The sequence below is a fragment of the Mustela lutreola genome, chromosome 5 (genome assembly GCF_030435805.1).
Source record: "Mustela lutreola isolate mMusLut2 chromosome 5, mMusLut2.pri, whole genome shotgun sequence".
NCBI lineage: Eukaryota > Metazoa > Chordata > Mammalia > Carnivora > Mustelidae > Mustela > Mustela lutreola.
In genome coordinates this window covers 174,822,588-174,848,165 of record NC_081294.1, presented here as the reverse complement: position 1 = coordinate 174,848,165, position 25,578 = coordinate 174,822,588, and positions in this window count along the sequence as shown.

Here is a 25,578-nt window from a genome sequence, read left to right as displayed (position 1 = left end):
TTGCAGCTCATTAGGCAATATTTTTTTTTTTTTTTCTTGAGGGCAGGCAGAGTGCTGCATTGTGGGTCCGGATTTGCCAAACTTGAGTGCTTCGGACCAGGAGTGTGAGGACGGAAGTCTGAGAACACAAGCTAGACTTGGGTCAGGGCGAGGGCACAGCAGGTACCCCCTTCACATCGGAACCAAGATCTCATGCATCTGAAGTCAGAGCGAGGATCACACGTTGGCTCAGGTTGGAGTTTCTGTGCAGGACGGTCCCTTCATGAAGGGAGCCGAATCTCAAGGCCATGGAGGTTTTCCCACGTTGGGAGTTGTGGGATGCCCCCTTCAAGGATTCCTTCTGCGGGACAATTGAGACCTGTTGGACAGGTCCAGGACATCCCATATGGAATGACTCCAGGGCACCGTTCGAGAATGGATGCCTGGGACGTCGCCTCGCATTGCAATTGTCTCCTAGCAACAAGGCAGTTGAGATCTGATGGCTCTGCGGGAGCAACCTGGGTGGCTGAGTTGAAATGGACTTTCCTGAGGATGGGTCCTAAAGTGTGTTTGTATCCATGAGGGCCTTGGAATGAGGCGGTGGCACCGGGACCCTGAAGTATTCTCCTAAGCTTTTGACATAGCTCCCATACACAAGTTTCCTTGTGGAGACGAGATTTGTTCTGATGGGTGCCTCAGGAAAACCCCTATGCTAATATTGGAATCCAGGCTTTTGAGGAGACATGCCTGTAAACCAAAGCAATGGATTCGATTATGGCCTAGGGTCCTGTCTGGTTCAATCTTCTTCTCTGGGGACATCCATCTATGGAATGAGTGGAGATAGTTGCTCAGCTGGTGTCAGACCGCCCTTGTTTGTGCCGGGTGACCTACACTATTGGGATGGCCTCAGGGACTTTGGAGGTTTCCACTAATTTGTACGGTTTGGGACAATGGAATGGTCAGAATTCCCATGGATTGGGTAGGCGCAGTCCTAATGTGTGACTCCAGGGGCCCAGTCTGGAGTGTGTGTTGCCCAGGACATTGAGGACAGAAGTCTAAAAACACAAACTCAGCTAATGTTTGCGGATGTAGGTATGGCGGACCCGATCGAAAAACCATGAGACAACTCTTCAGGATATGAAGAAACAGCGAGTCTGAGGCGCTTGCTCATTCTTTTGACTCTGGATTTTGTATCAGCGTTGGCCTTGAAATGTCGGGGAGGCCTCAGGGGCCATGGACGAATCTTCCTCTCTGTGGATTTGGCCCGATCCCAATTGTTTTTCGTCAATGTGTGGGATGGGAGGACTCCTTTCAGGTTTGTTACCTCAGGTGTCCCACCAAAAGAGGAATTCCAAATCAGAGCCCTAGGGAAGAGTGAAGGGACAAAGCGAACTATGGTTAAAAATCGGGGCCAGGGGCATGACAGGCCCCATATGCGGGCTCAGGGTCCAGCCACTGAGAGGCCTTACTTGAGGACTGGGCTCAGGCTGAGGGTCACAATGTGTGTTTGTGACCAATGTTGCCCGCGAGCATGGGCGGGGAATCATGGGCCACACTGGTTTCCACTACACTGAATGTTGGACAACATGGCAACCGCAAGGTTTCTTGCCATGGGGATGGAGTTCTGATTTCTGCATCATTTTCAACCGTGGGCAGTGTTTTGAGATAAGTTATAGTTTCTGAAGCCTGAAAATCGAGTTTGAGAAGAGATGACGACCTAAGGCCATGGCGGATCCGATGTGCTCAGAGTGCGGCCAGCTGTCTGGGTGTGGCCTGGAGGACCAGGCTCAGGTTGTGTCTGAAAGGGCATCAGTGCCCAGGTCAGCCTATGTATTTGGGGTAGAGCCAAGTGGCGTTCAGATTGATCCTCAATTGGGGTTTCTGGTTAGCCCCAGGGGGCAATGTTTTTCTTCTGGAGTGCAGGCAGAGTGTTGCATTGTAGTTCTGGATTGCCAGTCTGGAGGGCTGGTGGGCCAGTAGTCTGAGGACAGAAGTCTGAGAACACAATCTAGGCTTAGGTTTCTGGGTGAGGACATGGCAGGCACAATCTACAGACCTGACTCGAGATCTCGTGGACCTGAAGTCAGGGCGAGGATCAGACGATCTCTCAGGTTGGAGGTTCTGTACCTGATGACCCTTCATGAAGGAGGGGTGGATCACGAGGCCATGGGGGTTTCCCAAGATTGGAGTTTTGAGAAGCTCAAAACTGCAAAGATTCTTCTGCAGGACAATTGAGACCTGTTGGTTGGCTCAGGCCAACGATTCCGAGCAGGGTACTAAGGATGGATGGATGGGTAGCCCACCTCGCATTCCAATTGTCTCCTAGCAACAAGACATGTTAGATCTGCTGGATCTGGGGGAGCAACCGAGGAGGCTGAGTTCAAATGGACTCTCCTATGGATGGGTCCTAATGTGTTTTTGTGTCTATGAAGACCTTGGAATGAAGCGGTGGCACTGGGGCCCTGAAGGGTTCTCCTAAAGAGAAGCTTCGACCAAGCTCCAATGTGCAAGTTTCCCATGTGTAGAGGAGATTAGTTCTGATGGGTGAGTCAAGAAACAGCCATTTTCTGGTATTGAAATCCATGCCTCGGAGGAGAGATGCCTGGAAACCAAAGCAATGCATCCGATTAGTGCCTAGGGGACTGTTCGTACCTTTTTCCCTCTGGGGACATCAGTACGGGTATGAGTGCAGGTAGGTGCTCAGATGGGCTCAGATTGCCCCTGTTTGTCCTGGGAAGCCACCACTATTGAGATGGCCTCAGGGACTTTGGAGGACGATCCTATTAGTAGGGTTGTGGCCATTGCAATGGGCACACAGAAATCCCTTGGAGAGGGCAAGTACAGTCCTCAGGTTTGGCTCCAGGGGCCTGAGCCTGTAGGGTGTGTAGGCCAGGGCTGTTTAGACCGTTGTCTGAAAACACAAACTCGGCTTCTGTTTCAGGTCATAGGTATGGCAGGACTGATCTACAGACCATGAGGAGAACTCTTCGGGATATGAAAAAAGGGCGAGTGTGAGGCTCTTGCTCAAGTTTTTGTCTTTGGATATCGTGTCACCCATGTTCATGAAATATCCGGGTGACTTCTTGGGAAATGGACGAGTCTTACTCTCTGGAGGTGTGGCCCCGTCCGAAGAGTTTGGGGTCATTCTGTGGGATGGAATAAGTCCATTTTTTTGTTGTTGTTGTTTTGTTTTGTTTTGTTTTGTTTTTTAACCTCAGATGTCCCACCAAATGAGGGATTCCAGAGTATAGCCCTTGGGAGGGGCGACTGGACAACCAGAAATCTGGTTAAATATTGGGGCCTAGGTACATGTCAAGCCCATTATGACAACTAATGGTCCAGTCACTAAGAGGACATACTAGAGGGCAGGACTCACGCTGAGGGTCACAATGCATGTTTATGCCCTCATCACACTCAAGAATGGGCGGGTCCTCAGGGTGAATGCTGGTTTCTCCTACACTGAACGTTGGACAACGTGCCAACCAAAAGGTTTCTTGCCATGGGTAAGGAGGAATTCTGATTTCTGGGCAGGGATTGGAGATAAGGGCTAGGTTCTGAAGCCTGAAAACTGAGGTAGGGAAGAGATGATGACCTAAGGCCATGGCAGGTCTGATGTGCTCAGTGTGCGGTCAGCTGTCTGGGTATTGGTCAGGAGGTCCGGGCTCAGGTTGTGTCAGAAAGTGCATTAGTGCCCAGGTTAGACTATATAATTTGGGTACATTCGTGTGCCGTGTAGGTTGCAGCTCATTAGGCAATATATTTTTTTTTTTTTTCTAGAGGGCAGCAGAGTGCTGCATTGTGGGTCCGGAATTACCAAACTTGAGTGCTTCGGACCAGGAGTGTGAGGACGGAAATCTGAGAACACAAGCTAGACTTGGGTTTCAGGGCGAGGGCACGGCAGGTACCCCCTACACATCGGAACCAAGATCTCATGCATCTGAAGTCAGAGCGAGGATCAGACGTTGGCTCAGGTTGGAGTTTCTGTGCATGACGGTCCCTTCATGAAGGGAGCGGAATCTCGAGGCCATGGAGGTTTTCCCACGTTGGGAGTTGTGGGATGCCCCCTTCAAGGATTCCTTCTGCGGGACAATTGAGACCTGTTGGACAGGTCCAGGACATCCCATATGGAATGACTCCAGGGCACCATTCGAGGATGGATGCCTGGGACGAGCGCCTCGCATTGCAATTGTCTCCTAGCAACAAGGCAGTTTAGATCTGATGGCTCTGCGGGAGCAACCTGGGTGGCTGAGTTGAAATGGACTTTCCTGAGGATGGGTCCTAAAGTGTCTTTGTATCCATAAGGGCCTTGGAATGAGGCGGTGGCACCGGGACCCTGAAGTATTCTCCTAAGCTTTTGACATAGCTCCCATACACATGTTTCCTTGTGGAGACGAGATTTCTTCTGATGGGTGCCTCAGGAAAACCCCTATGCTAATATTGGAATCCAGGCTTTTGAGGAGACATGCCTGTAAACCAAAGCAATGGATCCGATTATGGCCTAGGGTCCTGTCTGGTTCAATCTTCTTCTCTGGGGACATCCATCTATGGAATGAGTGGAGATAGTTGCTCAGCTGGTGTCAGACCACCCTTGTTTGTGCCGGGAGACCTACACTATTGGGATGGCCTCATGGACTTTGGAGGGTTCTCCTAATTTGTACGGTTTGGGACAATGGAATGGGCAGAATTCCCATGGATTGGGTAGGCGCAGTCCTAATGTGTGACTCCAGGGGCCCAGTCTGGAGTGTGTGTTGCCCAGGACATTGAGGACAGAAGTCTAAAAACACAAACTCAGCTAATGTTTGCGGATGTAGGTATGGCGGACCCGATCGACAAACCATGAGAAGAACTCTTCAGGATATGAAGAAACAGCGAGTCTGAGGCGCTTGCTCATTCTTTTGTCTCTGGATTTTGTATCAGCGTTGGCCGTGGAATGTCGGGGAGGCCTCAGGGGCCATGGACGAATCTTCCTCTCTGTGGATTTGGCCCGATCCCAATTGTTTTTCGTCAATCTGTGGGATGGGAGGACTCCTTTCAGGTTTGTTACCTCAGGTGTCCCATCAAAAGAGGAATTCCAAATCAGAGCCCTAGGGAAGAGTGAAGGGACAAAGCGAACTATGGTTAAAAATCGGGGCCAGGGGCATGGCAGGCCCCATATGCGGGCTCAGGGTCCAGCCACTGAGAGGCCTTACTTGAGGACTGGGCTCAGGCTGAGGGTCACAATGTGTGTTTGTGACCAATGTTGCCCGCGAGCATGGGAGGGGAATCATGGGCCACACTGGTTTCAACTACACTGAATGTTGGACAACATGGCAACCGCAAGGTTTCTTGCCATGGGGATGGAGTTCTGATTTCTGCATCATTTTCAACCGTGGGCAGTGTTTTGAGATCAGTTATAGTTTTTGAAGCCTGAAAATCGAGGTTGAGAAGAGATGACGAACTAAGGCCATGGCGGATCCGATGTGCTCAGAGTGCGGCCAGCTGTCTGGGTGTGGCCGGGAGGTCCAGACTCAGGTTGTGTCTGAAAGGGCATCAGTGCCCAGGTCAGCCTATGTATTTGGGGTACAGCCAAGTGGCGTGCAGGTGGATCCTCATTTGGGGTTTCTGGTTAGCCCCAGGGGGCAATGTTTTTCTTCTGGAGTGCAGGCAGAGTGTTGCATTGTAGTTCTGGATTGCCAATCTGGAGGGCTTGTGGGCCCGTAGTCTGAGGACAGAAGTCTGAGAACACAATCTAGGCTTACGTTTCTGGGTGAGGACATGGCAGGCACAATCTACAGACCTGACTCGAGATCTCTTGGATCTGAAGTTAGGGCGAGGATCAGACGATCTCTCAGGTTGGAGGTTCTGTCCCTGATGGACCCTTCATGAAGGAGGGGTGGAACACGAGGCCATGGGGGTTTCCCAAGATGGGAGTTGTGAGAAGCTCCAAACTGCAAAGATTCTTCTGCAGGATAATTGAGACCTGTTGGTTGGCTCAGGCCAACGATTCCGAGCAGGGTACTAAGGATGGATGGATGGGTAGCCCACCTCGCATTCCAATTGTCTCCTAGCAACAAGACATGTTAGATCTGCTGGATCTGGGGGAGCAACCGAGGAGGCTGAGTTCAAATGGACTCTCCTATGGATGGGTCCTAATGTGTTTTTGTGTCTATGAAGACCTTGGAACGAAGCGGTGGCACTGGGGCCCTGAAGGGTTCTCCTAAAGAGAAGCTTCGACCAAGCTCCAATGTGCAAGTTTCCCATGTGTAGAGGAGATAAGTTCTGATGGGTGAGTCAAGAAACAGCCATATTCGGGTATTGAAATCCAGGCCTCTGAGGAGAGATGCCTGGAAACCAAAGCAATGGATCCGATTCCTTTTTCCCTCTGGGGACATCAGTCTACGGGTCTGAGTGCAGGTAGGTGCTCAGATGGGCTCAGATTGCCCCTGTTTGTCCTGGGAAGCCACCACTATTGAGATGGCCTCAGGGAATTTGGAGGTTGATCCTATTAGTAGGGTTGTGGCCATTGCAATGGGCACACAGAAATCCCTTGGACAGGGCAAGTACAGTCTTCAGGTTTGGCTCCAGGGGCCTGAGCCTGTAGGGTGTGTAGGCCAGGGCTGTTTAGACCGTTGTCTGAAAACACAAACTGGCTTCTGTTTCGGGTCATAGATATGGTAGGACTGATCTACAGACCATGAGGAGAACTCTTCGGGATATGAAAAAAGGGCGAGTGTGAGGCTCTTGCTCAAGTTTTTGTCTCTGGATATCGTGTCACCCATGTTCATGAAATTTCCGGGTGACTTCATGGGAAATGGACGAGTCTTACCCTCTGGAGGTGTGGCCCCTCCGAAGAGTTTGGGGTCATTCTGTGGGATGGAATAAGTCCATTTTTTTGTTGTTGTTGTTTTGTTTTGTTTTGTTTTGTTTTTTAACCTCAGGTGTCCTACCAAATGAGGGATTCCAGAGTAGAGCCCTGGGGAGGGGCGACTGGACAACCAGAAAATTGGTTAAATATTGGGGCCTAGGTACATGTCAAGCCCATTATGACATCTAATGGTCCAGTCACTTAGAGGACATACTAGAGGGCACGACTCACGCTGAGGGTCACAATGCATGTTTATGCCCTCATCACACTCAAGAATGGGCGGGTCCTCAGGGTGAATGCTGGTTTCTCCTACACTGAACGTTGGACAACGTGCCAACCAAAAGGTTTCTTGCCATGGGTAAGGAGGAATTCTGATTTCTGGGCAGGGATTGGAGATAAGGTCGAGGTTCAGAAGCCTGAAAACTGAGGTAGGGAAGAGATGATGACCTAAGGCCATGGCAGGTCTGATGTGCTCAGTGTGCAGTCAGTTGTCTCGTTGTTGGTCAGGAGGACCGGGCTCAGGTTGTGTCAGAAAGTGCATTAGTGCCCAGGTTAGACTATATAATTTGGGTACATTCGAGTGCCGTGTAGGTTGCAGCTCATTAGGCAATATTTTTTTTTTTTTTTCTAGAAGGCAGGCAGAGTGCTGCATTGTGGGTCCGGAATTGCCAAACTTGAGTGCTTCGGACCAGGAGTGTGAGGACGGAAGTCTGAGAACACAAGCTAGACTTGGGTTTCAGGGCGAGGGCACGGCAGGTACCCCCTACACATCGGAACCAAGATCTCATGCATCTGAAGTCAGAGCGAGGATCAGACGTTGGCTCAGGTTGGAGTTTCTGTGCATGACGGTCCCTTCATGAAGGGAGCGGAATCTCGAGGCCATGGAGCTTTTCCCACGTTGGGAGTTGTGGGATGCCCCCTTCAAGGATTCCTTCTGCGGAACAATTGAGACCTGTTGGACAGGTCCAGGACATCCCATATGGAATGACTCCAGGGCACCGTTCGAGGATGGATGCCTGGGACGAGCGCCTCGCATTGCAATTGTCTCCTAGCAACAAGGCAGTTTAGATCTGATGGCTCTGCGGGAGCAACCTGGGTGGCTGAGTTGAAATGGACTTTCCTGAGGATGGGTCCTAAAGTGTGTTTGTATCCATGAGGGCCTTGGAATGAGGCGGTGGCACCGGGACCCTGAAGTATTCTCCTAAGCTTTTGACCTAGCTCCCATACACAAGTTTCCTTGTGGAGACGAGATTTGTTCTGATGGGTGCCTCAGGAAAACCCCTATGCTAATATTGGAATCCAGGCTTTTGAGGAGACATGCCTGTAAACCAAAGCAATGGATCCGATTATGGCCTAGGGTCCTGTCTGGTTCAATCTTCTTCTCTGAGGACATCCATCTATGGAATGAGTGGAGATAGTTGCTCAGCTGGTGTCAGACCGCCCTTGTTTGTGCCGGGTGACCTACACTATTGGGATGGCCTCAGGGACTTTGGAGGGTTCTCCTAAATTGTACGGTTTGGGACAATGGAATGGGCAGAATTCCCATGGATTGGGTAGGCGCAGTCCTAATGTGTGACTCCAGGGGCCCAGTCTGGAGTGTGTGTTGCCCAGGACATTGAGGACAGAAGTCTAAAAACACAAACTCAGCTAAGGTTTGCGGATGTAGGTATGGCGGACCCGATCGACAAACCATGAGAAGAACTATTTAGGATATGAAGAAACAGCGAGTCTGAGGCGCTTGCTCATTCTTTTGACTCTGGATTTTGTATCAGCGTTGGCCGTGGAATGTCGGGGAGGCCTCAGGGGCCATGGACGAATCTTCCTCTCTGTGGATTTGGCCCGATCCCAATTGTTTTTCGTCAATGTGTGGGATGGGAGGACTCCTTTCAGGTTTGTTACCTCAGGTGTCCCACCAAAAGAGGAATTTCAAATCAGATCCCTAGGGAAGAGTGAAGGGACAAAGCGAACTATTTTTAAAAATCGGGGCCAGGGGCATGGCAGGCCCCATATGCGGGCTCAGGGTCCAGCCACTGAGAAGCCTTACTTGAGGACTGGGCTCAGGCTGAGGGTCACAATGTGTGTTTGTGACCAATGTTGCCCGCGAGCATGGGCGGGGAATCATGGGCCACACTGGTTTCAAATACACTGAATGTTGGACAACATGGCAACCGTAAGGTTTCTTGCCATGGGGATGGAGTTCTGATTTCTGCATCATTTTCAACCGTGGGCAGTGTTTTGAGATAAGTTATAGTTTCTGAAGCCTGAAAATCGAGGTTGAGAAGAGATGACGACCTAAGGCCATGGCGGATCCGATGTGCTCAGAGTGCGGCCAGCTGCCTGGGTGGGGCCTGGAGGTCCAGGCTCAGGTTGTGTCTGAAAGGGCATCAGTGCCCAAGTCAGCCTATGTATTTGGGGTACAGCCAAGTGGCGTGCAGGTTGATCCTCATTTGGGATTTCTGGTTAGCCCCAGGGGGCAATGTTTTTCTTCTGGAGTGCAGGCAGAGTGTTGCATTGTAGTTCTGGATTGCCAATCTGGAGGGCTTTTGGGCCCGTGGTCTGAGGACAGAAGTCTGAGAACACAATCTAGGCTTAGGTTTCTGGGTGAGGACATGGCAGGCACAATCTACCGACCTGACTCGAGATCTCGTGGATTTAAAGTCAGGGCGAGGATCAGACGATCTCTCAGGTTGGAGGTTCTGTACCTGATGGACCCTTCATGAAGGAGGGGTGGATCACGAGGCCATGGGGGTTTCCCAAGATGGGAGTTGTGAGAAGCTCCAAACTGCAAAGATTCTTCTGCAGGACAATTGAGACCTGTTGGTTGGCTCAGTCCAACGATTCCGAGCAGGGTACTAAGGATGGATGGATGGGTAGCCCACCTCGCATTCCAATTGTCTCCTAGCAACAAGACATGTTAGAACTGCTGGATCTGGGGGAGCAACCGAGGAGGCTGAGTTCAAATGGACTCTCCTATTGATGGGTCCTAATGTGTTTTTGTGTCTATGAAGGCCTTGGAATGAAGCGGTGGCACTGGGGCCCTGAAGGGTTCTCCTAAATAGAAGCATCGACCAAGCTCCAATGTGCAAGTTTCCCATGTGTAGAGGAGATTAGTTCTGATGGGTGAGTCAAGAAACAGCCATATTCGGGTATTGAAATCCAGGCCTTGGAGAAGAGATGCCTGGAAAACAAAGCAATGGATCCGATTAGTGCCTAGGGGTCTGTTCGTACCTTTTTCCCTCTGGGGACATCAGTCTACGGGTATGAGTGCAGGTAGGTGCTCAGATGGGCTCAGATTGCCCCTGTTTGTCCTGGGAAGCCACCACTATTGAGATGGCCTCAGGGACTTTGGAGGACGATCCTATTAGTAGGGTTGTGGCCATTGCAATGGGCACACAGAAATCCCTTGGAGAGAGCAAGTACAGTCCTCAGGTTTGGCTCCGGGGCCTGAGCCTGTAGGGTGTGTAGGCCAGGGCTGTTTAGACCGTTGTCTGAAAACACAAACTCGGCTTCTGTTTCGGGTCATAGGTATGGCAGGACTGATCTACAGACCATGAGGAGAACTCTTCGGGATATGAAAAAAGGGCGAGTGTGAGGCTCTTGCTCAAGTTTTTGTCTTTGGATATCGTGTCACCCATGTTCATGAAATATCCGGGTGACTTCTTGGGAAATGGACGAGTCTTACTCTCTGGAGGTGTGGCCCCGTCCGAAGAGTTTGGGGTCATTCTGTGGGATGGAATAAGTCCATTTTTTTGTTGTTGTTGTTTTGTTTTGTTTTGTTTTGTTTTTTAACCTCAGGTGTCCCACCAAATGAGGGATTCCAGAGTAGAGCCCTTGGGAGGGGCGACTGGACAACCAGAAATCTGGTTAAATATTGGGGCCTAGGTACATGTCAAGCCCATTATGACATCTAATGGTCCAGTCACTAAGAGGACATACTAGAGGGCAGGACTCACGCTGAGGGTCACAATGCATGTTTATGCCCTCATCACACTCAAGAATGGGCGGGTCCTCAGGGTGAATGCTGGTTTCTCCTACACTGAACGTTGGACAACGTGCCAACCAAAAGGTTTCTTGCCATGGGTAAGGAGGAATTCTGATTTCTGGGCAGGGATTGGAGATAAGGTCTAGGTTCTGAAGCCTGAAAACTGAGGTAGGGAAGAGATGATGACCTAAGGCCATGGCAGGTCTGATGTGCTCAGTGTGCGGTCAGCTGTCTGGGTGTTGGTCAGGAGGTCCGGGCTCAGGTTGTGTCAGAAAGTGCATTAGTGCCCAGGTTAGACTATATAATTTGGGTACATTCGAGTGCCTTGTAGGTTGCAGCTCATTAGGCAATATTTTTTTTTTTTTCTTGAGGGCAGGCAGAGTGCTGCATTGTGGGTCTGGATTTGCCAAACTTGAGTGCTTCGGACCAGGAGTGTGAGGACGGAAGTCTGAGAACACAAGCTAGACTTGGGTTTCAGGGCGAGGGTACGGCAGGTACCCCCTACACATCAGAACCAAGATCTCATGCATCTGAAGTCAGAGCGAGGATCACACGTTGGCTCAGGTTGGAGTTTCTGTGCAGGACGGTCCCTTCATGAAGGGAGCCGAACCTCTAGGCCATGGAGGTTTTCCCACGTTGGGAGTTGTGGGATGCCCCCTTCAAGGATTCCTTCTGCGGGACAATTGAGACCTGTTGGACAGGTCCAGGACATCCCATATGGAATTACTCCAGGGCACCGTTCGAGAATGGATGCCTCGGACGTCGCTCGCATTGCAATTGTCTCCTAGCAACAAGGCAGTTTAGATCTGATGGCTCTGCGGGAGCAACCTGCGTGGCTGAGTTGAAATGGACTTTCCTGAGGATGGGTCCTAAAGTGTGTTTGTATCCATGAGGGCCTTGGAATGAGGCGGTGGCACCGGGACCCTGAAGTATTCTCCTAAGCTTTTGACATAGCTCCCATACACAAGTTTCCTTGTGGAGACGAGATTTGTTCTGATGGGTGCCTCAGGAAAACCCCTATGCTAATATTGGAATCCAGGATTTTGAGGAGACATGCCTGTAAACCAAAGCAATGGATCCGATTATGGCCTAGGGTCCTGTCTGGTTCAATCTTCTTCTCTGGGGACATCCATCTATGGAATGAGTGGAGATAGTTGCTCAGCTGGTGTCAGACCGCCCTTGTTTGTGCCGGGTGACCTACACTATTGGGATGGCCTCAGGGACTTTGGAGGGTTCCCCTAATTTGTACGGTTTGGGACAATGGAATGGGCAGAATTCCCATGGATTGGGTAGGCGCAGTCCTAATGTGTGACTCCAGGGGCCCAGTCTGGAGTGTGTGTTGCCCAGGACATTGAGGACAGAAGTCTAAAAACACAAACTCAGCTAAGGTTTGCGGATGTAGGTATGGCGGACCCGATCGAAAAACCATGAGACAACTCTTCAGGATATGAAGAAACAGCGAGTCTGAGGCTCTTGCTCATTCTTTTGACTCTGGATTTTGTATCAGCGTTGGCCTTGAAATGTCGGGGAGGCCTCAGGGGCCATGGGCGAATCTTCCTCTCTGTGGATTTGGCCCGATCCCAATTGTTTTTTGTCAATCTGTGGGATGGGAGGACTCCTTTCAGGTTTGTTACCTCAGGTGTCCCATGAAAAGAGGAATTCCAAATCAGAGCCCTAGGGAAGAGTTAAGGGACAAAGCGAACTATGGTTAAAAATCGGGGCCAGGGGCATGGCAGGCCCCATATGCGGGCTCAGGGTCCAGCCACTGAGAGGCCTTACTTGAGGACTGGGCTCAGGCTGAGGTTCACAATGTGTGTTTGTGACCAATGTTGCCCGCGAGCATGGGCGGGGAATCATGGGCCACACTGGTTTCAACTACACTGAATGTTGGACAACATGGCAACCGCAAGGTTTCTTGCCATGGGGATGGAGTTCTGATTTCTGCATCATTTTCAACCGTGGGCAGTGTTTTGAGATAAGTTATAGTTTCTGAAGCCTGAAAATCGAGGTTGAGTAGAGATGACGACCTAAGGCCATGGCGGATCCGATGTGCTCAGAGTGCGGCCAGCTGTCTGGGTTTGGCCTGGAGGTCCAGGCACTGGTTGTGTCTGAAAGGGCATCAGTGCCCAGGTCAGCCTATGTATTTGGGGTACAGCCAAGTGGCGTTCAGATTGATCCTCAATTGGGGATTCTGGTTAGACCCAGGGGGCAATGTTTTTCTGCTGGAGTGCAGGCAGAGTGTTGCATTGTAGTTCTGGATTGCCAATCTGGAGGGCTGGTGGGCCAGTAGTCTGAGGACAGAAGTCTGAGAACACAATCTAGGCTTAGGTTTCTGGGTGAGGACATGGCAGGCACAATCTACAGACCTGACTCGAGATCTCGTGGACCTGAAGTCAGGGCGAGGATCAGACGATCTCTCAGGTTGGAGGTTCTGTACCTGATGGACCCTTCATGAAGGAGGGGTGGATCACGAGGCCATGGGGGTTTCCCAAGATTGGAGTTTTGAGAAGCTCCAAACTGCAAAGATTCTTCTGCAGGACAATTGAGACCTGTTGGTTGGCTCAGGCCAACGATTCCGAGCAGGGTACTAAGGATGGATGGATGGGTAGCCCACCTCGCATTCCAATTGTCTCCTAGCAACAAGACATGTTAGATCTGCTGGATCTGGGGGAGCAACCGAGGAGGCTGAGTTCAAATGGACTCTCCTATGGATGGGTCCTAATGTGTTTTTGTGTCTATGAAGACCTTGGAATGAAGCTGTGGCACTGGGGCCCTGAAGGGTTCTCCTAAAGAGAAGCTTCGACCAAGCTCCAATGTGCAAGTTTCCCATGTGTAGAGGAGATTAGTTCTGATGGGTGAGTCAAGAAACAGCCATTTTCGGGTATTGAAATCCATGCCTCGGAGGAGAGATGCCTGGAAACCAAAGCAATGCATCCGATTAGTGCCTAGGGGACTGTTCGTACCTTTTTCCCTCTGGGGACATCAGTACGGGTATGAGTGCAGGTAGGTGCTCAGATGGGCTCAGATTGCCCCTGTTTGTCCTGGGAAGCCACCACTATTGAGATGGCCTCAGGGACTTTGGAGGACGATCCTATTAGTAGGGTTGTGGCCATTGCAATGGGCACACAGAAATCCCTTGGAGAGGGCAAGTACAGTCCTCAGGTTTGGCTCCAGGGGCCTGAGCCTGTAGGGTGTGGAGGCCAGGGCTGTTTAGACCGTTGTCTGAAAACACAAACTCGGCTTCTGTTTCAGGTCATAGGTATGGCAGGACTGATCTACAGACCATGAGGAGAACTCTTCGGGATATGAAAAAAGGGCGAGTGTGAGGCTCTTGCTCAAGTTTTTGTCTATGGATATCGTGTCACCTTTGTTCATGAAATATCCGGGTGACTTCTTGGGAAATGGACGAGTCTTACTCTCTGGAGGTGTGGCCCCGTCCGAAGAGTTTGGGGTCATTCTGTGGGATGGAATAAGTCCATTTTTTTGTTGTTGTTGTTTTGTTTTGTTTTGTTTTGTTTTTTAACCTCAGGTGTCCCACCAAATGAGGGATTCCAGAGTAGAGCCCTGGGGAGGGGCGACTGGACAACCAGAAATCTGGTTAAATATTGGGGCCTAGGTACATGTCAAGCCCATTATGACATCTAATGGTCCAGTCACTTAGAGGACATACTAGAGGGCACGACTCACGCTGAGGGTCACAATGCATGTTTATGCCCTCATCACACTCAAGAATGGGCGGGTCCTCAGGGTGAATGCTGGTTTCTCCTACACTGAACGTTGGACAACGTGCCAACCAAAAGGTTTCTTGCCATGGGTAAGGAGGAATTCTGATTTCTGGGCAGGGATTGGAGATAAGGTCTAGGTTCAGAAGCCTGAAAACTGAGGTAGGGAAGAGATGATGACCTAAGGCCATGGCAGGTCTGATGTGCTCAGTGTGCAGTCAGTTGTCTCGTTGTTGGTCAGGAGGTCCGGGCTCAGGTTGTGTCAGAAAGTGCATTAGTGCCCAGGTTAGACTATATAATTTGGGTACATTCGAGTGCCGTGTAGGTTGCAGCTCATTAGGCAATATTTTTTTTTTTTTTTCTAGAAGGCAGGCAGAGTGCTGCATTGTGGGTCCGGAATTGCCAAACTTGAGTGCTTCGGACCAGGAGTGTGAGGACGGAAGTCTGAGAACACAAGCTAGACTTGGGTTTCAGGGCGAGGGCACGGCAGGTACCCCCTACACATCGGAACCAAGATCTCATGCATCTGAAGTCAGAGCGAGTATCAGACGTTGGCTCAGGTTGGAGTTTCTGTGCATGACGGTCCCTTCATGATGGAAGCGGAATCTCGAGGCCATGGAGGTTTTCCACGTTGGGAGTTGTGGGATGCCCCCTTCAAGGATTCCTTCTGCGGGACAATTGAGACCTGTTGGACAGGTCCAGGACATCCCATATGGAATGACTCCAGGGCACCGTTCGAGGATGGATGCCTGGGACGAGCGCCTCGCATTGCAATTGTCTCCTAGCAACAAGGCAGTTTAGATCTGATGGCTCTGCGGGAGCAACCTGGGTGGCTGAGTTGAAATGGACTTTCCTGAGGATGGGTCCTAAAGTGTGTTTGTATCCATGAGGGCCTTGGAATGAGGCGGTGGCACCGGGACCCTGAAGTATTCTCCTAAGCTTTTGACATAGCTCCCATACACAAGTTTCCTTGTGGAGACGAGTTTTGTTCTGATGGGTGCCTCAGGAAAACGCTATGCTAATATTGGAATCCAGGCTTTTGAGGAGACATGCCTGTAAACCAAAGCAATGGATCCGATTATGGCCTAGGGTCCTGTCTGGTTCAATCTTCTTCTCTGGGGACATCCATCTATGGAATGAGTGGAGATAGTTGCTCAGCTGGTGTCAGACCGCCCCTGTTTGTGCCGGGTGACCTACACTATTGGGATGGCCTCAGGGACTTTGGAGGCTTCTCCTAATTTGTACGGTTTGGGACAATGGAATGGGCAGAATTCCCATGGATTGGGTAGGCGCAGTCCTAATGTGTGACTCCAGGGGCCCAGTCTGGAGTGTGTGTTGCCCAGGACATTGAGGACAGAAGTCTAAAAACACAAACTCAGCTAAGGTTTGCGGATGTAGGTATGGCGGACCCGATCGACAAACCATGAGAAGAACTCTTCAGGATATGAAGAAACAGCGAGTCTGAGGCGCTTGCTCATTCTTTTGTCTCTGGATTTTGTATCAGCGTTGGCCGTGGAATGTCTGGGAGGCCTCAGGGGCCATGGACGAATCTTCCTCACTGTGGATTTGGCCTGATCCCAATTGTTTTTCGTCAATCTGTGGGATGGGAGGACTCCTTTCAGGTTTGTTACCTCAGGTGTACCACCAAAAGAGGAATTCCAAATCAGAGCCCTAGGGAAGAGTGAAGGGACAAAGCGAACTATGGTTAAAAATCGGGGCCAGGGGCATGGCAGGCCCCATATGCGGGCTCAGGGTCCAGCCACTGAGAGGCCTTACTTGAGGACTGGGCTCAGGCTGAGGGTCACAATGTGTGTTTGTGACCAATGTTGCCCGCGAGCATGGACGGGGAATCATGGGCCACACTGGTTTCCACTACAATGAATGTTGGACAACATGGGAACCGCAAGGTTTCTTGCCATGGCGATGGAGTTCTGATTTCTGCACCATTTTCAACCGTGGGCTGTGTTTTGAGATAAGTTATAGTTTCTGAAGCCTGAAAATCGAGGTTGAGAAGAGATGACGACCTAAGGCCATGGCGGATCCGTTGTGCTCAGAGTGCGGCCAGCTGTCTGGGTGTGGCCTGGAGGTCCAGGCTCAGGTTGTGTCTGAAAGGGCATCAGTGCCCAGGTCAGCCTATGTATTTGGGGTACATCCAAGTGGCGTGCAGGTTGATCCGCATTTGGGGTTTCTGGTTAGCCCCAGGGGGCAATGTTTTTCTTCTGGAGTGCAGGCAGAGTGTTGCATTGTAGTTCTGTATTGCCAATCTGGAGGGCTTGTGGGCCCATAGTCAGAGGACAGAAGTCTGAGAACACAATCTAGGCTTAGGTTTCTGGGTGAGGACATGGCAGGCACTATCTACAGACCTGACTCGAGATCTCGTGGATCTGAAGTCAGGGCGAGGATCAGACGATCTCTCAGGTTGGAGGTTCTGTCCCTGATGGACCCTTCATGAAGGAGGGGTGGATCACGAGGGCATGGGGGTTTCCCAAGATGGGAGTTGTGAGAAGCTCCAAACTGCAAAGATTCTTCTGCAGGACAATTGAGACCTTTTGTTTGGCTCAGGCCAACGATTCCGAGCAGGGTACTAAGGATGGGTGGATGGGTAGCCCACCTCGCATTCCAATTGTCTCCTAGCAACAAGACATGTTAGATCTGCTGGATCTGGGGGAGCAACCGAGGAGGCTGATTTCAAATGGACTCTCCTATGGATGGGTCCTAATGTGTTTTTGTGTCTATGAAGACCTTGGAACGAAGCGGTGGCACTGGGGCCCTGAAGGGTTCTCCTAAAGAGAAGCTTCGACCAAGCTCCAATGTGCAAGATTCCCATGTGTAGAGGAGATTAGTTCTGATGGGTGAGTCAAGAAACACCCATATTCGGGTATTGAAATCCAGGCCTCGGAGGAGAGATGCCTGGAAACCAAAGCAATGGATCCGATTAGTGCCTAGGGGTCTGTTCGTTCCTTTTTCCCTCTGGGGACATTAGTCTACGGGTCTGAGTGCAGGTAGGTGCTCAGATGCGCTCAGATTGCTCCTGTTTGTCCTGGGAAGCCACCACTATTGAGATGGCCTCAGGGACTTTGGAGGACGATCCTATTAGTAGGGTTGTGGCCATTGCAATGGGCACACAGAAATCCCTTGGAGAGGGCAAGTACAGTCCTCAGGTTTGGCTCCAGGGGCCTGAGCCTGTAGGGTGTGTAGGCCAGGGCTGTTTAGACCGTTGTCTGAAAACACAAACTCGGCTTCTGTTTCGGGTCATAGGTATGGCAGGACTGATCTACAGACCATGAGGAGAACTCTTCGGGATATGAAAAAAGGGCGAGTGTGAGGCTCTTGCTCAAGTTTTTGTCTCTGGATATCGCGTCACCCATGTTCATGAAATTTCCGGGTGACTTCATGGGAAATGGACGAGTCTTACCCTCTGGAGGTGTGGCCCCGTCCGAATAGTTTGGGGTCATTCTGTGGGATGGAATAAGTCCATTTTTTTGTTGTTGTTGTTTTGTTTTGTTTTGTTTTGTTTTGTTTTTTAACCTCAGGTGTCCCACCAAATGAGGGATTCCAGAGTAGAGCCCTGGAGAGGGGTGACTGGACAACCAGAAATCTGGTTAAATATTGGGGCCTAGGTACATGTCAAGCCCATTATGACTTCTAATGGTCCAGTCACTAAGAGGACATACTAGAGGGCAGGACTCACGCTGAGGGTCACAATGCATGTTTATGCCCTCATCACACTCAAGAATGGGCGGGTCCTCAGGGTGAATGCTGGTTTCTCCTACACTGAACGTTGGACAACGTGCCAAAGAAAAGGTTTCTTGCCATGGGTAAGGAGGAATTCTGATTTCTGGGCAGGGATTGGAGATAAGGTCTAGGTTCTGAAGACTGAAAACTGAGGTAGGGAGGAGATGATGACCTAAGGCCATGGCAGGTCTGATGTGCTCAGTTTGCGGTCAGCTGTCTGGGTGTTGGTCAGGAGGTCCGGGCTCAGGTTGTGTCAGAAAGAGTATTAGTGCCCAGGTTTGACGATATAATTTGGGTACATTCGAGTGCCGTGTAGGTTGCAGCTCATTAGGCAATATTTTTTTTTTTTCCTAGAGGGCAGGCAGAGTGCTGCATTGTGGGTCCGGAATTGCCAAACTTGAGTGCTTCGGACCAGGAGTGTGAGGACGGAAGTCTGAGAACACAAGCTAGACTTGGGTTTCAGGGCGAGGGCACGGCAGGTACCCCCTACACATCGGAAACAAGATCTCATGCATCTGAATCAGAGCGAGGATCAGACGTTGGCTCAGGTTGGAGTTTCTGTGCATGACGGTCCCTTCATGAAGGGAGCGGAATCTCGAGGCCATGGAGGTTTTCCCACGTTGCGAGTTGTGGGATGCCCCCTTCAAGGATTCCTTCTGCGGGACAATTGAGACCTGTTGGACAGGTCCAGGACAACCCATATGGAATGACTCCAGGGCACCGTTCGAGGATGGATGCCTGGGACGAGCGCCTCGCATTGCAATTGTCTCCTAGCAACAAGGCAGTTTAGATCTGATGGCTCTGCGGGAGCAACCTGGGTGGCTGAGTTGAAATGGACTTTCCTGAGGATGGGTCCTAAAGTGTGTTTGTATCCATGAGGGCCTTGGAATGAGGCGGTGGCACCGGGACCCTGAAGAATTCTCCTAAGCTTTTGACATAGCTCCCATACACAAGTTTCCTTGTGGAGACGAGATTTGTTCTGATGGGTGCCTCAGGAAAACCCCTATGCTAATATTGGAATCCAGGCTTTTGAGGAGACATGCCTGTAAACCAAAGCAATGGATCCGATTATGGCCTAGGGTCCTGTCTGGTTCAATCTTCTTCTCTGGGGTCATCCATCTATGGAATGAGTGGATATAGTTGCTCAGCTGGTGTCAGACCGCCCTTGTTTGTGCCGGGTGACCTACACTATTGGGATGGCCTCAGGGACTTTGGAGGGTTCTCCTAATTTGTACGGTTTGGGACAATGGAATGGGCAGAATTCCCATGGATTGGGTAGGCGCAGTCCTAATGTGTGACTCCAGGGGCCCAGTCTGGAGTGTGTGTTGCCCAGGACATTGAGGACAGAAGTCTAAAAACACAAACTCAGCTAAGGTTTGCAGATGTAGGTATGGCGGACCCGATCGACAAACCATGAGAAGAACTCTTCAGGATATGAAGAAACAGCGAGTCTGAGGCGCTTGCTCATTCTTTTGTCTCTGGATTTTGTATCAGCGTTGGCCGTGGAATGTCGGGGAGGCTCAGGGGCCATGCGCGAATCTTCCTCTCTGTGGATTAGGCCCGATCCCAATTGTTTTTCGTCAATCTGTGGGATGGGAGGACTCCTTTCAGGTTTGTTACCTCAGGTGTCCCATGAAAAGAGGAATTCCAAATCAGAGCCCTAGGGAAGGGTGAAGGGACAAAGCGAACTATGGTTAAAAATCGGGGCCAGGGGCATGGCAGGCCCCATATGCGGGCTCAGGGTCCAGCCACTGAGAGGCCTTACTTGAGGACTGGGCTCAGGCTGAGGGTCACAATGTGTGTTTGTGACCAATGTTGCCCGCGAGCATGGGCGGGGAATCATGGGCCACACTGGTTTCAACTACACTGAATGTTGGACAACATGGCAACCGCAAGGTTTCTTGCCATGGGGATGGAGTTCTGATTTCTGCATCATTTTCAACCTTGGGCAGTGTTTTGAGATCAGTTATAGTTTCTGAAGCCTGAAAATCGAGGTTGAGAAGAGATGACGACCTAAGGCCATGGCGGATCCGATGTGCTCAGAGTGCGGCCAGCTGTCTGGGTGTGGCCTGGAGGTCCAGGCTCAGGTTGTGTCTGAAAGGGCATCAGTGCCCAGGTCAGCCTATGTATTTGGGGTACAGCCAAGTGGCGTTCAGGTTGATCCTCATGCATGGTTAGCCCCAGGGGCAATATTTTTCTTCTGGAGTGCAGGTTGATCCTCAATGCATGGTTAGCCCCAGGGGGCAATGTTTTTCTTCTGGAGTGCAGGCAGAGTGTTGCATTGTAGTTCTGGATTGCCAATCTGGAGGGCTTGTGGGCCCATAGTCAGAGGACAGAAGTCTGAGAACACAATCTAGGCTTAGGTTTCTGGGTGAGGACATGGCAGGCACTATCTACAGACCTGACTCGAGATCTCGTGGATCTGAAGTCAGGGCGAGGATCAGACGATCTCTCAGGTTGGAGGTTCTGTCCCTGATGGACCCTTCATGAAGGAGGGGTGGATCACAAGGGCATGGGGGTTTCCCAAGATGGGAGTTGTGAGAAGCTCCAAACTGCAAAGATTCTTCTGCAGGACAATTGAGACCTTTTGTTTGGCTCAGGCCAACGATTCCGAGCAGGGTACTAAGGATGGGTGGATGGGTAGCCCACCTCGCATTCCAATTGTCTCCTAGCAACAAGACATGTTAGATCTGCTGGATCTGGGGGAGCAACCGAGGAGGCTGAGTTCAAATGGACTCTCCTATGGATGGGTCCTAATGTGTTTTTGTGTCTATGAAGACCTTGGAACGAAGCGGTGGCACTGGGGCCCTGAAGGGTTCTCCTAAAGAGAAGCTTCGACCAAGCTCCAATGTGCAAGTTTCCCATGTGTAGAGGAGATTAGTTCTGATGGGTGAGTCAAGAAACACCCATATTCGGGTATTGAAATCCAGGCCTCGGAGGAGAGATGCCTGGAAACCAAAGCAATGGATCCGATTAGTGCCTAGGGGTCTGTTCGTTCCTTTTTCCCTCTGGGGACATTAGTCTACGGGTCTGAGTGCAGGTAGGTGCTCAGATGCGCTCAGATTGCCCCTGTTTGTCCTGGGAAGCCACCACTATTGAGATGGCCTCAGGGACTTTGGAGGTTGATCCTATTAGTAGGGTTGTGGCCATTGCAATGGGCACACAGAAATCCCTTGGAGAGGGCAAGTACAGTCCTCAGGTTTGGCTCCAGGGGCCTGAGCCTGTAGGGTGTGTAGGCCAGGGCTGTTTAGACCGTTGTCTGAAAACACAAACTCGGCTTCTGTTTCGGGTCATAGGTATGGCAGGACTGATCTACAGACCATGAGGAGAACTCTTCGGGATATGAAAAAAGGGCGAGTGTGAGGCTCTTGCTCAAGTTTTTGTCTCTGGATATCGTGTCACCCATGTTCATGAAATTTCCGGGTGACTTCATGGGAAATGGACGAGTCTTACCCTCTGGAGGTGTGGCCCCGTCCGAATAGTTTGGGGTCATTCTGTGGGATGGAATAAGTCCATTTTTTTGTTGTTGTTGTTTTGTTTTGTTTTGTTTTGTTTTGTTTTGTTTTTTAACCTCAGGTGTCCCACCAAATGAGGGATTCCAGAGTAGAGCCCTGGAGAGGGTTGACTGGACAACCAGAAATCTGGTTAAATATTGGGGCCTAGGTACATGTCAAGCCCATTATGACATCTAATGGTCCAGTCACTAAGAGGACATACTAGAGGGCAGGACTCACGCTGAGGGTCACAATGCATGTTTATGCCCTCATCACACGCAAGAATGGGCGGGTCCTCAGGGTGAATGCTGGTTTCTCCTACACTGAACGTTGGACAACGTGCCAAAGAAAAGGTTTCTTGCCATGGGTAAGGAGGAATTCTGATTTCTGGGCAGGGATTGGAGATAAGGTCTAGGTTCTGAAGACTGAAAACTGAGGTAGGGAAGAGATGATGACCTAAGGCCATGGCAGGTCTGATGTGCTCAGTGTGCGGTCAGCTGTCTGGGTGTTGGTCAGGAGGTCCGGGCTCAGGTTGTGTCAGAAAGTGCATTAGTGCCCAGGTTAGACTATATAATTTGGGTACATTCGAGTGCCGTATAGGATGCAGCTCATTAGGGAATATTTTTTTTTTTTTTTCCTAGAGGGCCGGCAGAATGCTGCATTGTGGGTCGGGAATTGCCAAACTTGAGTGCTTCGGACCAGGAGTGTGAGGACGGAAGTCTGAGAACACAAGCTAGACTTGGGTTTCAGGGCGAGGGCACGGCAGGTACCCCCTACACATCGGAACCAAGATCTCATGCATCTGAAGTCAGAGCGAGTATCAGACGTTGGCTCAGGTTGGAGTTTCTGTGCATGACGGTCCCTTCATGATGGAAGTGGAATCTCGAGGCCATGGAGGTTTTCCACGTTGGGAGTTGTGGGATGCCCCCTTCAAGGATTCCTTCTGCGGGACAATTGAGACCTGTTGGACAGGTCCAGGACATCCCATATGGAATGACTCCAGGGCACCGTTCGAGGATGGATGCCTGGGACGAGCGCCTCGCATTGCAATTGTCTCCTAGCAACAAGGCAGTTTAGATCTGATGGCTCTGCGGGAGCAACCTGGGTGGCTGAGTTGAAATGGACTTTCCTGAGGATGGGTCCTAAAGTGTGTTTGTATCCATGAGGGCCTTGGAATGAGGCGGTGGCACCGGGACCCTGAAGTATTCTCCTAAGCTTTTGACATAGCTCCCATACACAAGTTTCCTTGTGGAGACGAGATTTGTTCTGATGGGTGCCTCAGGAAAACGCTATGCTAATATTGGAATCCAGGCTTTTGAGGAGACATGCCTGTAAACCAAAGCAATGGATCCGATTATGGCCTAGGGTCCTGTCTGGTTCAATCTTCTTCTCTGAGGACATCCATCTATGGAATGAGTGGAGATAGTTGCTCAGCTGGTGTCAGACCGCCCTTGTTTGTGCCGGGTGACCTACACTATTGGGATGGCCTCAGGGACTTTGGAGGCTTCTCCTAATTTGTACGGTTTGGGACAATGGAATGGGCAGAATTCCCATGGATTGGGTAGGCGCAGTCCTAATGTGTGACTCCAGGGGCCCAGTCTGGAGTGTGTGTTGCCCAGGACATTGAGGACAGAAGTCTAAAAACACAAACTCAGCTAAGGTTTGCAGATGTAGGTATGGCGGACCCGATCGACAAACCATGAGAAGAACTCTTCAGGATATGAAGAAACAGCGAGTCTGAGGCGCTTGCTCATTCTTTTGTCTCTGGATTTTGTATCAGCGTTGGCCGTGGAATGTCGGGGAGGCCTCAGGGGCCATGGACGAATCTTCCTCACTGTGGATTTGGCCTGATCCCAATTGTTTTTCGTCAATCTGTGGGATGGGAGGACTCCTTTCAGGTTTGTTACCTCAGGTGTACCACCAAAAGAGGAATTCCAAATCAGAGCCCTAGGGAAGAGTGAAGGGACAAAGCGAACTATGGTTAAAAATCGGGGCCAGGGGCATGGCAGGCCCCATATGCGGGCTCAGGGTCCAGCCACTGAGAGGCCTTACTTGAGGACTGGGCTCAGGCTGAGGGTCACAATGTGTGTTTGTGACCAATGTTGCCCGCGAGCATGGACGGGGAATCATGGGCCACACTGTTTTCCACTACAATGAATGTTGGACAACATGGGAACCGCAAGGTTTCTTGCCATGGCGATGGAGTTCTGATTTCTGCACCATTTTCAACCGTGGGCTGTGTTTTGAGATAAGTTATAGTTTCTGAAGCCTGAAAATCGAGGTTGAGAAGAGATGACGACCTAAGGCCATGGCGGATCCGTTGTGCTCAGAGTGCGGCCAGCTGTCTGGGTGTGGCCTGGAGGTCCAGGCTCAGGTTGTGTCTGAAAGGGCATCAGTGCCCAGGTCAGCCTATGTATTTGGGGTACATCCAAGTGGCGTGCAGGTTGATCCGCATTTGGGGTTTCTGGTTAGCCCCAGGGGGCAATGTTTTTCTTCTGGAGTGCAGGCAGAGTGTTGCATTGTAGTTCTGGATTGCCAATCTGGAGGGCTTGTGGGCCCATAGTCAGAGGACAGAAGTCTGAGAACACAATCTAGGCTTAGGTTTCTGGGTGAGGACATGGCAGGCACTATCTACAGACCTGACTCGAGATCTCGTGGATCTGAAGTCAGGGCGAGGATCAGACGATCTCTCAGGTTGGAGGTTCTGTCCCTGATGGACCCTTCATGAAGGAGGGGTGGATCACGAGGGCATGGGGGTTTCCCAAGATGGGAGTTGTGAGAAGCTCCAAACTGCAAAGATTCTTCTGCAGGACAATTGAGACCTTTTGTTTGGCTCAGGCCAACGATTCCGAGCAGGGTACTAAGGATGGGTGGATGGGTAGCCCACCTCGCATTCCAATTGTCTCCTAGCAACAAGACATGTTAGATCTGCTGGATCTTGGGGAGCAACCGAGGAGGCTGAGTTCAAATGGACTCTCCTATGGATGGGTCCTAATGTGTTTTTGTGTCTATGAAGACCTTGGAACGAAGCGGTGGCACTGGGGCCCTGAAGGGTTCTCCTAAAGAGAAGCTTCGACCAAGCTCCAATGTGCAAGATTCCCATGTGTAGAGGAGATTAGTTCTGATGGGTGAGTCAAGAAACACCCATATTCGGGTATTGAAATCCAGGCCTCGGAGGAGAGATGCCTGGAAACCAAAGCAATGGATCCGATTAGTGCCTAGGGGTCTGTTCGTTCCTTTTTCCCTCTGGGGACAGTAGTCTACGGGTCTGAGTGCAGGTAGGTGCTCAGATGCGCTCAGATTGCCCCTGTTTGTCCTGGGAAGCCACCACTATTGAGATGGCCTCAGGGACTTTGGAGGTTGATCCTATTAGTAGGGTTGTGGCCATTGCAATGGGCACACAGAAATCCCTTGGAGAGGGCAAGTACAGTCCTCAGGTTTGGCTCCAGGGGCCTGAGCCTGTAGGGTGTGTAGGCCAGGGCTGTTTAGACCGATGTCTGAAAACACAAACTCGGCTTCTGTTTCGGGTCATAGGTATGGCAGGACTGATCTACAGACCATGAGGAGAACTCTTCGGGATATGAAAAAAGGGCGAGTGTGAGGCTCTTGCTCAAGTTTTTGTCTCTGGATATCGTGTCACCCATGTTCATGAAATTTCCGGGTGACTTCATGGGAAATGGACGAGTCTTACCCTCTGGAGGTGTGGCCCCGTCCGAAGAGTTTGGGGTCATTCTGTGGGATGGAATAAGTCCATTTTTTTGTTGTTGTTGTTTTGTTTTGTTTTGTTTTGTTTTGTTTTTTAACCTCAGGTGTCCCACCAAA